This window comes from Nipponia nippon, unplaced genomic scaffold (genome assembly GCF_047370975.1).
Source record: "Nipponia nippon isolate SJK-2023a ecotype South Korea unplaced genomic scaffold, ASM4737097v1 scaffold_6, whole genome shotgun sequence".
Classification (NCBI taxonomy): domain Eukaryota; kingdom Metazoa; phylum Chordata; class Aves; order Pelecaniformes; family Threskiornithidae; genus Nipponia; species Nipponia nippon.
In genome coordinates this window covers 70,550,371-70,562,709 of record NW_028262380.1, presented here as the reverse complement: position 1 = coordinate 70,562,709, position 12,339 = coordinate 70,550,371, and the positions used below count along the sequence as shown (strand labels likewise).

At 50.4% G+C, this 12,339-nt stretch overlaps 1 long non-coding RNA gene across 1 annotated transcript; it reads right to left on the bottom strand.

The window, feature by feature from the left end:
• Nucleotides 1-866: 866 nt before the first annotated feature.
• Nucleotides 867-10,669, bottom strand: LOC148051555 (uncharacterized). Its single transcript, XR_015699872.1, has 3 exons — nucleotides 10,555-10,669; nucleotides 9,565-9,947; nucleotides 867-1,635 (listed from the first exon to the last, which is right to left on the bottom strand). It is a non-coding gene; the product is annotated as an uncharacterized LOC148051555 (long non-coding RNA).
• Nucleotides 10,670-12,339: the final 1,670 nt, after the last annotated feature.

Genomic DNA, 12,339 nt, shown 5'->3' with positions numbered 1-12,339 from the left:
AAATGACAGTCAGAATAAGAAGACTAAACCAATTCATCACTTAATGCAAAGCGTTATTGTGCTGCAACCAGAGCATCGCACCGGGATTGATTACAAACAAGATGACACCTCCCTATGGACTGTCTGCTATATTATTATAAATAAATACCCATTCATTTTGGAGTCTGTATTACTGCAGAGGATAGATTATACCTCAGGTACGCAGTAAATATCCCTCCGAGTACAATGTCCCTTCCTCACCAACAAATGAGTTTTGTCTCACATAATACAGTTTCGTAAACAAGATAAGGGAACAGAGAAACACCAAGAGACGGAGAGATCTGAAAAAAGCTCAACTGATATTAAGGAGCTATTTCCATGAAGGACATGCTAAAAATTCAGCAACGGTGTTAGAGGGGTGTCGAGAGGGGGAGGCAGCCACAGAAGGCTCGTCCTTGCTCCGGAAAGGGAGCAAGCCCTAAAAAGCTTCCCGAGTCCTCCAGACGTCAGTGACACAAAAGCAAACCCTTCTGGTTTCAAACATCTAGCAGTTCATGCTAACCAGCTCTAATCAGGCATGCCACAGCATTCAGAAAAATAATATAAGGGCAGTTTAAAAGGCTGCATACTGAAAAGTGAACAGCCTGCGAGAAATCTGGCTTGTCTTTATCTCCTTGCCCCCTCTGCCTGCTAAGCCGTCATCTCCGGGTGCCGTCGGAGTGCTCCCTGCCCAGCACAGCCCAGGCACCTCCTGCTCCCCCCAGCCACTGCCCAGGCGAGACACGGGTACTCAAATATTGGGCTACAGCTTAGCAAGCACAAGAAAAGCTGGTTAAAGGAAGGCTGTGCCAAATATGCCTTATTTATTGACCATTTCTCTTATTTACCCTAGGATCTTTAAGCACTCTGCACCCAGGGGACAGTATTTTAAGCCAACAGCAAAAGCATCACCATCAGCTCTGCTCTCAGTGCCTGCACTTGGGTCAGAGCGTGGCTGCTCCTGCAGCCCTGCGGCTTCAGCGGTTCTCTGCTCATGTATGTTGACTGCAAAAAGAAATACCTTCTTTCCCCCTCCGTCCTACTCGGTCGGCCTCCAGTGGTTTGTGAGGACTGAGGGTTATTTGTGCAACGGTCTGCCAGCCTCACGTGGATCATGACAGCCCCTGAAAGTCCAGTGATGAGGGGGAAAAAAAACATATAGTAGTGGCTTTTATCAGTCTTCTGCACATCAGAGAAGGGGTGGCACCCATGCTGGGCCATCCTTACACACAGATGTAGGCTGGGGGGGAAATGTCACCTCCACAATTCGCAAGGTGATCAGCAAGGCTGGAAGTGTTGCATGCAAGTACGATGATTGCACCCCTTCACCTTCCAGGCAACCCGGTGCCAGGGAGTCTGGTGGGCAAGGGGGAGACTCCTCTGGAAAAAATTAAAGCTTCCACAGGCATTTATTCTGCCTTCGAGGGACCAGGGAGCGCAATGGTTGTTCACATCTTGGCTACCAAAGCCCAGCTGAGCCTGTGGGTAGGCTTTAAGAGTACAAAGGAATGGATGACATTTGCTGTTTGTCCCTCCGTACCTCTCCGCTCTCCTCTTGTTCACAGCCGGTCGCATGACATCTACCGGCTCCTTCCAGAAGGCCTCAAGATGCTGGCACTGGAGATGGGGGAATATTGCCATTAGAAAGCTGCGAGACAAAAATACAATATATATATGTCACAAATGGTCAAGCTGTGGGATTGGGGTTTTCCCTTCATTTTTCTTTTCATTGACTGGATTGCCAGACAGATCTACGGAAGCCAGCTGAGAAAAGATCCTTGCCCAGATGTAGCATTTTGCACTACCCCCAATGCTCACAGCTTTCATCCCTCCTTCTCCAAACTGAACAAGTGAAAACCTTCGAGCTGCTTTTGATTTTGGATGTGTCAAAAAGAGAAAAATCCTTAACCGTCCCACACCCTCTACAAAACAAATAAGAATTGTCCCATTTCACAGATAAGGAGGCCGAAAAAAAACAGCCAACAGATTGGAGCCCGATAGAACTGAAGAAGTTGCAGAAAAGCAAGGATATCATGCAGATTTGCAGCTGCCAAAGCCTGTGCCTTGCTGTCGTTCCCGCGGGAGGCCTCACACATGCAGGAGAACAGCTTTGAAAAGCAACAGTATTGTTTGCTAATGTCGGCAGCAGAATATAAAGCGGAAACAAAAGCAGTATTTTTCTTCCCCTCTCCGTCCTCTCCTTTTTATATTTTCCTTCGCTTCAGCAGCAGAGAAACACTTCCCTATGCAGGTACAGAAAAAGCGAAGATAATCAGGCAATTTTCCATCTCCAATGAAAATGGCAACTTTCCCTTTGATTATAAATTCCAAATAATATGAATATTGTTCCGTTTCCTTTGAATGTTTTACAAAAAGCAATTGCCATTTTTCAGTTGTGTCTGCTGGCTTCCTCCCTACACATTATTTTCACTCCAGGCCTTTCCAGGCATGTTTTGTAAAAGCATTAACTGATATTCATCTGACACGGAGCTGCTCTTCCCATTTCTCTTTTGGTTTAACAGAACCCTACGGACTGCGGTGAGGATGATTTTGAGCCATCACACTGTTTCGTATACCCTCAGTCTCTTTTTCCTGTGTGAGGGAACCCCGTTTTGGAAAGACGAGGCAAAACCCTTCAGTTCCCCCTTCACACGGGGCACATCCTCCCAGCCCACAGCTGGGATCTGGGGCTCCGTTGCACCCTTACCAAGATTAAAGAAGAGAGAAGAGGCGAGTTCAGAGCTCGCACGGCTCATTGCACTACTGCAGAAAGTCCCCCTGCAGCTCTTTTACATGAATGAAAGGGGAATAGGAAAATTTTGCTAAGTAGCTAATATGAGAACAGAGACAAATTGTAGTAAAACGCAATACGAGTGCTTGGTGTCCCCACATGCACCTTGGAAATAGCCACAAAGTTTGCATTAGATCAAGGATTTTGCTTGCATCCTAGTAAATAAAAAATTATAATAGATCTGCCACGCTTCATCTCTAGGTCTGCAAGTGTCTTACTGAGGGATTCAGTACCTGTCCCCTGCTCCATCAAGGGGGGAGCAGAGCTGCTAAAGAAATCAATGATAAGGGACATGCAAGAGGATGTAATTCCAGCACACAAGTCCCATCCAAGGCCTTACCGAATGGAGAGGACCACTCGTTAGATTTGCATCTGGGTGGCAGCGTTGACTATTTCCAAATTTCACGGTATTCAAGTGTCAGGAGATCAAAGGGAGCTCGAGGAGACCAGCTCACCCCCTTCCTATGTATATTAGCCAGGTCCAAAGTCACAAGAAGGTAATGAACAACATGCCACAAATGCTTTCTGCTCTGCTCTGCACCGCACCCAGGGCTGGCGTACGGCACAGCAGCAGGGTGGCAGAAAAAGTCCGCGGCCAGGCAAGGAGAGATGCGACACCCAGGTGAGACCTGAGAAGAGGGTTCGAGTAGCCCAAGGAGCCCATTCGCCTCTCTCTCACGAGCATCTCTCTCGGTTGCAGGTCGCTCTGCATCCCGGGAGGTCACTGCCGTGGCACCCTCACCCGCCGGGCAAGTTGATTTGCCCTCACGGAGTGCGGACACCTGGTTTGTTACCTTACCTGTGCACGAGGATATCAGTGTAACGCACAAGGGTGCGTGCGTGTCATCCCTTAGCGGGGGGGGGGGGGAAGGCCACACGGTAAAATAAAGGCAGATCTGGCACAGCAGTGTGTTTATATGCTCCATTGCCTGCCAAAGCGAAAAGCAGCAATATTCCCAGCATAGCAAAGCCCAGCTCTCAACACTCTCTTCCAAGTTAAAATCTTTAAGAAAGCAAATTCTGTAATTTCGAGGACATCTGTGATGCTAAACCCACACCAGAATGTAAATAAAAAGTAGCAGACGCCAGACTTGCCTTGTTACCAGCTCTGCCTAAAGCACTATTTATTAGCACCATAACTAGCTGGCTGAAGCATCCTTAGAATTGACTAAAAACCTGGAGGAAAAGGAGGAGGAAGAATGGCATTATGCCATGCAAGAAATGTTTATTCTTTCCAGCTAAGACAACGCAAACATGGAGGCTCACGTAGCCAGCAAAAACCGCCCATCGCACACACTCTTATTTCTTTGTAGTCTATTCATCCTGTCAGCCTAATTAAAGGGTTAATTAAAACTCTCCACAACCCAGAAAGAAAGATTTTTCAAAAAAGAAACTCCAGAAACTAGATGAAAATTGTTCCTTCATCGCAGTCAGCGGGCTTTTTCTTATTTACTATTATTTTCGGTCTGTGCCCTGAGAGAAAGAAGATTAAAGCACGCTCAGTCCCACCACCTGCACTTTGCAAAGGCGAGGACAGACGAAGGCGAGATGGTCACCGGCCTCCCGCGCCTTGCTTAGAAAGGGCTCTCAAGGACTTCATTTTCCCAAGCAGCATTGAATGTCTCTTGTGAACTCTAGGGGGATAAAGAAGAGGAAAACCTTCTTATTTTGGATGTAATTGAAAATATGTTTTTCAGTCACTTATACACCCTCTCCAAATAGCTTGCTTTTTTTTTTTTCCTCCCTAACGTAATCATCTGTTCCACCGGCTTCTGAAATTCTCTGTATAGACAGTGACATCTAGTGAAGGAAAACTGAACTTGTGCAGACACAGAGCTGCACCTGCGAGAGCCGAGATGGGGATTTGGAAATGCTGGAACGGAGATCACCAAGGGTCACTTGCAAACAAGGCTGAATTACAACCCAGCAGAAACTCATTTATTCACCTAGCAACAAAAATCGAGTGCTTGCAAGGCACTGCGTTTCATTTGCCTAGGAAAAAAAAAATATTGAAAGCAAGGCTGAGTTCGCAGGACATTTCTGATTGCCGGAGGGGCTGCCAAGCGCCGGCTGAAGCCCACCAATGCATGGAAGGAGGCGATAGTAGATCCCGTCCTTATAATTATACCTGCGGCAGGTACATCTGCAGCTGCTGCGGTGCCAAAACGCCTGGTGGCAACCCCGGCCTTCGCACCCCAGACAGTGTAACGAAACCTCTGTCCCCGTGATTGCAATTACTGGAGCTAATTTGGTGGGGGAAGAAGCCTGGGATAACTTAATCGGCTGTTGTGGAGCAACAAGAACCTGAACGTTTCTCATTGCTGGTATTAAAAAGCCGTGTCCCTCTCCACCCCGCAGCCACGTGAGTGGCTCGAGCCACCGCCTTGAACCCTGGCATGCAAACAGCTCTTAATGAGCCCCACGTCTTTTCTCGTGTCAGAAGTATTTCGCTGACAGCAGAGGCGAATACATTTGGGACTAAGCAGAGCGGTTCAGCTGCGAGCCGGGTAACAGGCAATGGTGCTCGGAGGGAGAGTTCAAGCACTCAGTATGGCAATTAGCCTGAACATTTGAGAACGGCTCTGCCCTACCTCCTCCGTGAGGATTTCCCCCCTGAGCCCGACAAGGTAGTGAAGGAAACAAGAAACAGATCCCGTCTCTGCCGTAGGTCCCCCTCACGCAGCGGTAAAGGTCCGGGAGAGAAGAGAACAGGCTCCCAAAGCCGGAGGGAGGGCTGGGGTGCGGACGGCGTGCCGACTGCCCGCCTGGGAGCCCACTGCCTTCAAACCACGGCCAAGGTGGTGGGCACCAAAAGAAAAAAAAGTTGGCAAATTCACCTGCAGCGGATGCCCGGATTGTCACCAATGCGAGGAGGTGCTCTTACACATCCTATAATCTCTTAGCATTTGCGGGAATGAAAGGGGATAAGTTTGCAGCCATGGAATAAAGACACCAGGGGGTTACTGCAAGGAGAGAAACTCTAAAAAGAAGAGGGAGACCAGTCAAAAGAGAAAGAAACAAGCTATGGGACAGGAACAGCAGCGCTTCTGAGCACAGGCATGGCTGCTCTTGTGGCAGTTCACAATAAAGCAGAGGATACTACAGCGATCACGAGGGGAATCAACAAAATGTACCTCGCTATCTCGGACGTTTGTGCAAACAGTCCGGTGAGCACCGCCGGGGGTCACAGGTGCCGGGAGGTGCTGCTGGCACATCTCTCTCTGATTCAAGGAGAAGCCCATCCACTTTCCAGGGGGAGCCCAGGATCCCTGCCTTAGATGAAGGCAGCCCCAAGCACGCTCAGGAGGAGCTGACCCGTGGGCAGCACTGCACTTGTCTCAAAGCAACCTGACAGCTGAACAGGAGTTGGAAAATGCATAAAATAGAAACTGCAGCACACGCTATTTGAAAAACAAATAGCCCCCCACCCTGTCACCCAGACCTCCCGGGTCCCAGCACCCCCCGCCCGCAGCTGAGGCAAGGTCACCTCTCCCTGCAAGCAGCCTCAGCAGGGCATTGCCACAAAGCAAAGGCATGCGGCACACAGCACTGATGCTGCAGACACTGAGTAAGTGACATTGCAGACAAAAAGTGCCATCACCCAAAACCGTCATCTCATATTCGATTATTATAAATATATAGCTTTCTTTTTTTTTTAATTAAAAATAAGCTGCTGCAGGGTTCACCATCTATCTCAGTGGAAGGCACTGAAGGACTTGGATGCAATTTGCTGGAAAAGGCACAGCGCTTATTAACCAAGGTGTTTTGGAAAAGCCCCTGCTCTGCCATACGCCTACACATGCAGCTATGGAATCAGCCCAGATGTGCTGAGATCCCCCAGCCAGCTCGGCCCCAACGCCACGCAATTAAAGCAACACAGTGCTCATGCTCACATGCCGAAAGCTACAAAAACCACATACAAAACTCATCCCATAGCCTGAAGCCATCAGACACACACGTTTGTGGGTTTTCCCTTTAAAACAACCTTGGGCTATGTTTATTTTTCAGTTAAACCCCACAGTTTTCCAGGCAAGGAAACATGTAGAGAGCCTGCCTGAGTTCTCACAAGCCAGGCCAGCTCTGCCCTTTGCCTAACACCTCACCTGGAGATGCAGCAGCATTTCATTTAACCTGCTTGTCTCAGAAACTAGAAACACAGCTGGCCTTCATGTTCACTCTCAGCCATTTAAATTAAGATGATAGCATAGGTGGTAAGGTTTCCTTCGAGAGGAGAGAGTTGCAACTTAGAGTGGTACAACCATGCTGTTTCATGAGCACAATCAAACGGTGATTTCCTATGTTTACCAGAAAAGTCAGTATTGCAATTGCAGAAGGTTTGGGGACGACGTGAAGTCGGCTGTGCCTACCACCAGCAGCCAGACGGGGTTTCGGTCAGTGGTGGTGTACGGGTTTTTCTTCCTGCGTGTGTCTGCCCCATACTATACAAAGAATAAGTGCTGCCAGGAGTGCTAAATCCTGACCTCAGGCCAGGATGCTGCCCTTTGACAGTGCCCTAAAATCCCCAAGCTGGAAGGAAAATCAGACCTTTACTTCGTTAAACTTTGGATCTTGAATGGCACCACAGGAGGGACGATCCGTTTGGTCACGGATGGCGAAGCTGCCGGCCTTTCCCCTCCAGGATACGCATTCAAGCCTTGCTGGAGTCACTAATGATCAACCACCCTGGCGTCGCTGCGCTCGCAAGCATGTTTTTCGGTCCGCAGATTTGCTCTGTGCCACCCCGCTGCAGGACCAGGTCACCAGGCTGCCTCCGAGTCACCCTCCAGCCCTCCCTGCCGGGAGCTTCAGTGCCCAGGGCTCGCTGTCCGCCTCGGGGGGAATGTGCTGCTGACCTGGACCTGGCTCAGTGGAGGGGAAAATGGATTTAGCCTTGAACAAGGTCCTATTTTCTCAAGGTGAAAGGGTGAAGGGGTTTTCACAGGGCAGTCTCTGCTCTCATGTGAAGGGCAAGTTGTTCAAAACTGCCCGTCATCTGTCCAACATACAGAAATCCTGAAATCGCCTCAAAATTCTTGTCTCTTTTTTTTTTTTTTAAATATCACATTCTTGCATGTATTGCATGACTCTTGTCATGGCCTTGTGAGCCGCCGAGTGCATCACTACTTCATATCGAGAAGCCGAGGCTGAAGTGTCACATAAACACACACCTTCAGCAGGAGCTCAGGAGGGTCCCGGGCAACTCACCAACGCTTCCTCCCAGTAGTCAAGAGATAATAAAACCAGTATTGTTTCAGACTATTTGCTGCCTCGGAGCGCCCCTCTGGCTTCAGCCAGCTCCGTAAGTCACACGCTGCCCGCTCCATGCCTTATCCCCAGGGGCAGGAGATGGTGGTGGCATCATCTCCGAAAGCCATCTCTGAGCTGCGGTGGCGCACCAAACCCCAGGGTGGTAAAGCACCAAAACAAGCAGGACGAAGAGAAGTCGGGGGCGACTGACATACAGCGAGGGAGGGATTCAGTATTCCCCCCGAAGCCAGCCGCGCCAGGCAGAGCGATGCCTTCACACTGCAGGGATCAGCGTCTGGCCATGCCTTTCTCTGTAAATTGTCTCCTGGACTTGGAGCTACTGAAAGTCTATTACTGAGAGCCTGCATCAATCCCCTAATATCCCTGGGACACAGAGGTAAAATTAGAATTTCTTTCAAAGAAAGAAACTGGAATATAACGAATTCAGAAAGCCCAGCTGCTCTCTGAGGAAAACAACAGCAGTTTCATCCAAACTCCAGCATGTACCTGCAGAGGGAATAGTATCTTTCTACATCTCGTAAAGCTGCCCTGGTAGGACAAAATCTATTCATAATTAAATCTATGTTTGATGCATTACAAGTAGGCAATTCACAGAGGAATTTGCTATTGAATACATAGAACATTTTTGCAGGGTGCAAAATTTATTCTAGGCACAGCCCAGGTGGCATGTGCCATGACTTGTTTGCATTACCTTGGCAGAGCAACCCCTCTGGCACACAGCTGGTGAGAGGAGGCAGCCCAGCTGGCTGCTTGGGAAGCTGCCAGCTTCTAACCCTTGCCTTCATGGCTGGGAATTAGCAAAACCTTGGGCTTTACCAGCTCACCTGCCTGGCCCAGGGCAGCGGGGCCAGGGACCGGTCAGCTATGTGCAACGCAGTGCCCAGGGCAGCTGCAGAAAGAGCGTGAAGCCCCAAAACCCCATCAGATGCCCAAAAGGGAGCCTCCAATTTGGTATGTCCAGGAGCACCAAGAGCTTCCCAGCCTGAATTTCAGGCTCCCCCACTCCTGCCGAGGCCGGTCAGAGCCGAGCAAAGCCTCCGTGCCAGGCAGACCCAGGGCGCCTGGCAGGGCGGAGGGCAAAGCACCCCCGGAGCCCCACCAGCCGGGTTATGAAAGCCATCGGGGGGTCACGCTGGTACAGGGGCGCTTGCACAACCAGCGGGGCCGGTGACGCGGGACAGTGCTGGATGCCAGCCAGGGCTGGACGCCGACCGGCCGGGCGGTGGGAGCTGCCTGCAGCCCTGCCTCCGGGGCAGCCCAACCACCGCGCCGCGGCCGAGCACACCCCCGGGGGGAAAGTCCAGCCCTGGGCTTGGCTGCCAGCCCCACCGCTCCAGCCCCTCTTCAATTACAAATTTACTGGCTGGAAACTGATGCCTGGCAAGTTTATTTACCGAGATGCCAAGGTACCGTGAAACCAGGGTAATGAAGTGTGAAAAAAAAGAAGTTGCATTTATTTCCTAAGATGAACATTAACACCATTTTACCTGAGGAGCGCAGTGCCCAGCCAAGGATCCTCAGCATCTCCACGTCAAAGACAACAGTTCTCCATCGGTACCCATCACTTTGCTTTTCAAGAGGAGCCCAGACAGCAGCAATGTAGCTTAGTACATAAATATCCCATGTGTGATTTGCAGAGCAGCTTCCAAAATACAGTTACTCAGAGAGGAAAACTCTGGGACTCTGATTTGTAACTGTTTAGATCAGGCAGGGTATAAGTATTGTGCCCTTATCGCTGGAAAAACAGCTGATCCTGCTCCAATGGGACTGGCAACAGGATGCTGGAAGATCTCAAGGGCTTCAACAGTAGGTGGTGAGATGGTCGGGTCCCCAGGTGGTCCCTATCACGCTTCACCTCTCAGTCTCAAGCCTGCTAACGAGGAACACAATCTGCACAAGCAACACGCATGCTGAGACACCCGGTGCCTGGGTTTGTTGCAGGCCACAGCACAGTCAGCAGGCAGATATTCTCCACCCCAGACCACAGCTGCCCACTGCATAAGGGCAGGAGCACGGGAAGTTCCTTCACCACCCCTTAGCAATGCCAGGGTGAGGTCATAGCACAAAATAATTTTAAACTGTGCAACAACAGAGTTAAAGCTGTCTGGCATGGCCCTTCTCGCTCTTCCCCTCTCCTCCCAGCTCAGGCTCATCGTCCCTGCAAGCTGGAATTTCAGCCCCTGCTTGGAGGTTGTTGTCTTGGTGCAGGAATCAAATACACCATTTTGCAATTTGCTGAAAGGGAAGAGTTGATCCCAGCCAGGTCTCCCTGAGACAGGGAACACGAGGAGAGGAGAGAGAGAGAGAGAGAGAGAGAGAGAGAGAGAGAGAGGAGAGGGAGAAAGGCCTCTACACAGCCCGTCCCCAAAAACCATGCTTCCTCCAACACGGTGGAAGGCACTAAACCAATCTGAGGTCACGCTCCTCCCAAGAGAGATCTATTTGCACCTCAAAGGGGAAGGGAAAATGATACTTACACCAAGAAGGTGCTCCTCATCTTGGCCTAAGATACCCTCACCCTGAAGGAGTTACTACAAAGGAGGCTGCACCTTCTGCCCCTTGTAGCATGCAGCAAAGAGCAGTGTTTGCAGACCACCGCCGAACGGGGAGCAAGGATGGCCCCAGCACCAGCTGCAATGAATGATGCTAACGGGCAGCCCCAGCCCCGCTCCTCCTGCCTCTAAATGCCTGTGTGCTGGGAAGCGCATCACTGCCAGGAGCTCCACAGGGTCAGCACCTCCACCGATTTGGGCTCTGGAAAAGCATCAATCAAAATCAACGCTGTGCGAATCCCAGGTTTTTCACAGTTCTCACTCTACCTGACCCCCATTGGCCTCATGCTCCCAGTAAAGGCAGGTGAACCACTCCTGCATCACCTATAACTGACAGGTACCGCTGGGTAAGGGCTGCGGGACCTGCCAGTGGGTCAGGGGGACATGGCAGCCCTGCCAGGCCTTGCGGAGCCTGACCTTTCTAGAGTCCTCTGAAAGTCATGTCACCATCTGATAGCTGTTCAGAAGCTACCACCGAAACACTGATGGTCACACTGACGTCCTAAAAGGACAACGTGCCCGGTTGAATGGAAATATTTTCCCCCATGTGCTACATGGAAATGAATTATCCTCCCCTTCCTCAGCTGCAGGCGAGCATGGCAGCACAAGTGGCTGCAGCGGCTCTAAGGAGAACTGTCCACACACCAATTCCCTTCAATGTCACTGGCGTTATAAAAGGAAATTAAAATGGCTTTGCCCCAAGAAGCTAGGTAGCAGGTCTTTGGATCATAAATAATTATTCCAAAACTTATTAAGTGTCAGAAAGTAGATTCAGAAAGTTACTGAGCAAGTCAAGCCAAAGGCTGGATGCCGGGTGTAGAAGTCTTGGAAATTTTGATTCAACAGGCAGACACCTCTTAGGCAGACACCTACTTCTAAATATGCAGTACTCTATTTAATCATCCGCACTGCGGTGTATATTCATATCCGAGATGAAGTGGCGTGCGTGTTTATTTAACGAGATGTCAGAAGCATCACTATCATTCCCTCTCTCCTCCTTAGCTGCGTGGAAGACTTTTACCATCTGCTGCCCAGACTTATTGCTACTCATTTCTCAGGGAGACAGATACTGGGTTAAAGTGGCAAAATCCACTTTCTGAGATGCTTTAGTCACTGAAACGCTTGAGAAATCAGAGCTGAGTGCTTTGGAAAGCTATCTCAGCTATCTATGGCAATGCTGCCTGTTTTAAACATCCATCCTCTGCTCTGCTGCCACCTCAGGTGAACCTGTTTCAGGGCAGCCTCCCTCAAACCTACCGAGATCCCCACGTCTGCCTCCGAGTCCTGGCTCCCAGCTTCTTCCCAGGTGCCCAAAACCAAGGGGAGGCACGGAGGGGAGAGCAGGCGAGCGCTTCCAGCCCCACTGCTTGGGGAGGGAAGATGCCCCACAGCAGGGCAATGGTGGGGAGGTGAAGGGCTCCCGGGGATGCAAGGGGCGAAGGGACATCCTGGGGGTGCAGGGCATCCCACGGGAAAGCAGCCAGCAGCCACCACCCCAGGCGATGGCTTCGCTCGTGGGAGAAATAAGAAGGTGCCGGGATGCGTGTGCACCACGAAGTTAAAAACCACCGTGCCCGCAGCCATCCCTGCTGCCCAAACTGCCAGGTTTTTTTCCTGTTAATCCACGGTGATATTTCAGTGATTACTGTGCATCCCCCCAGGATCACAGTTTCCTTTCAGATCACGCTTTTTCAAGCTGAAAATGCTGGT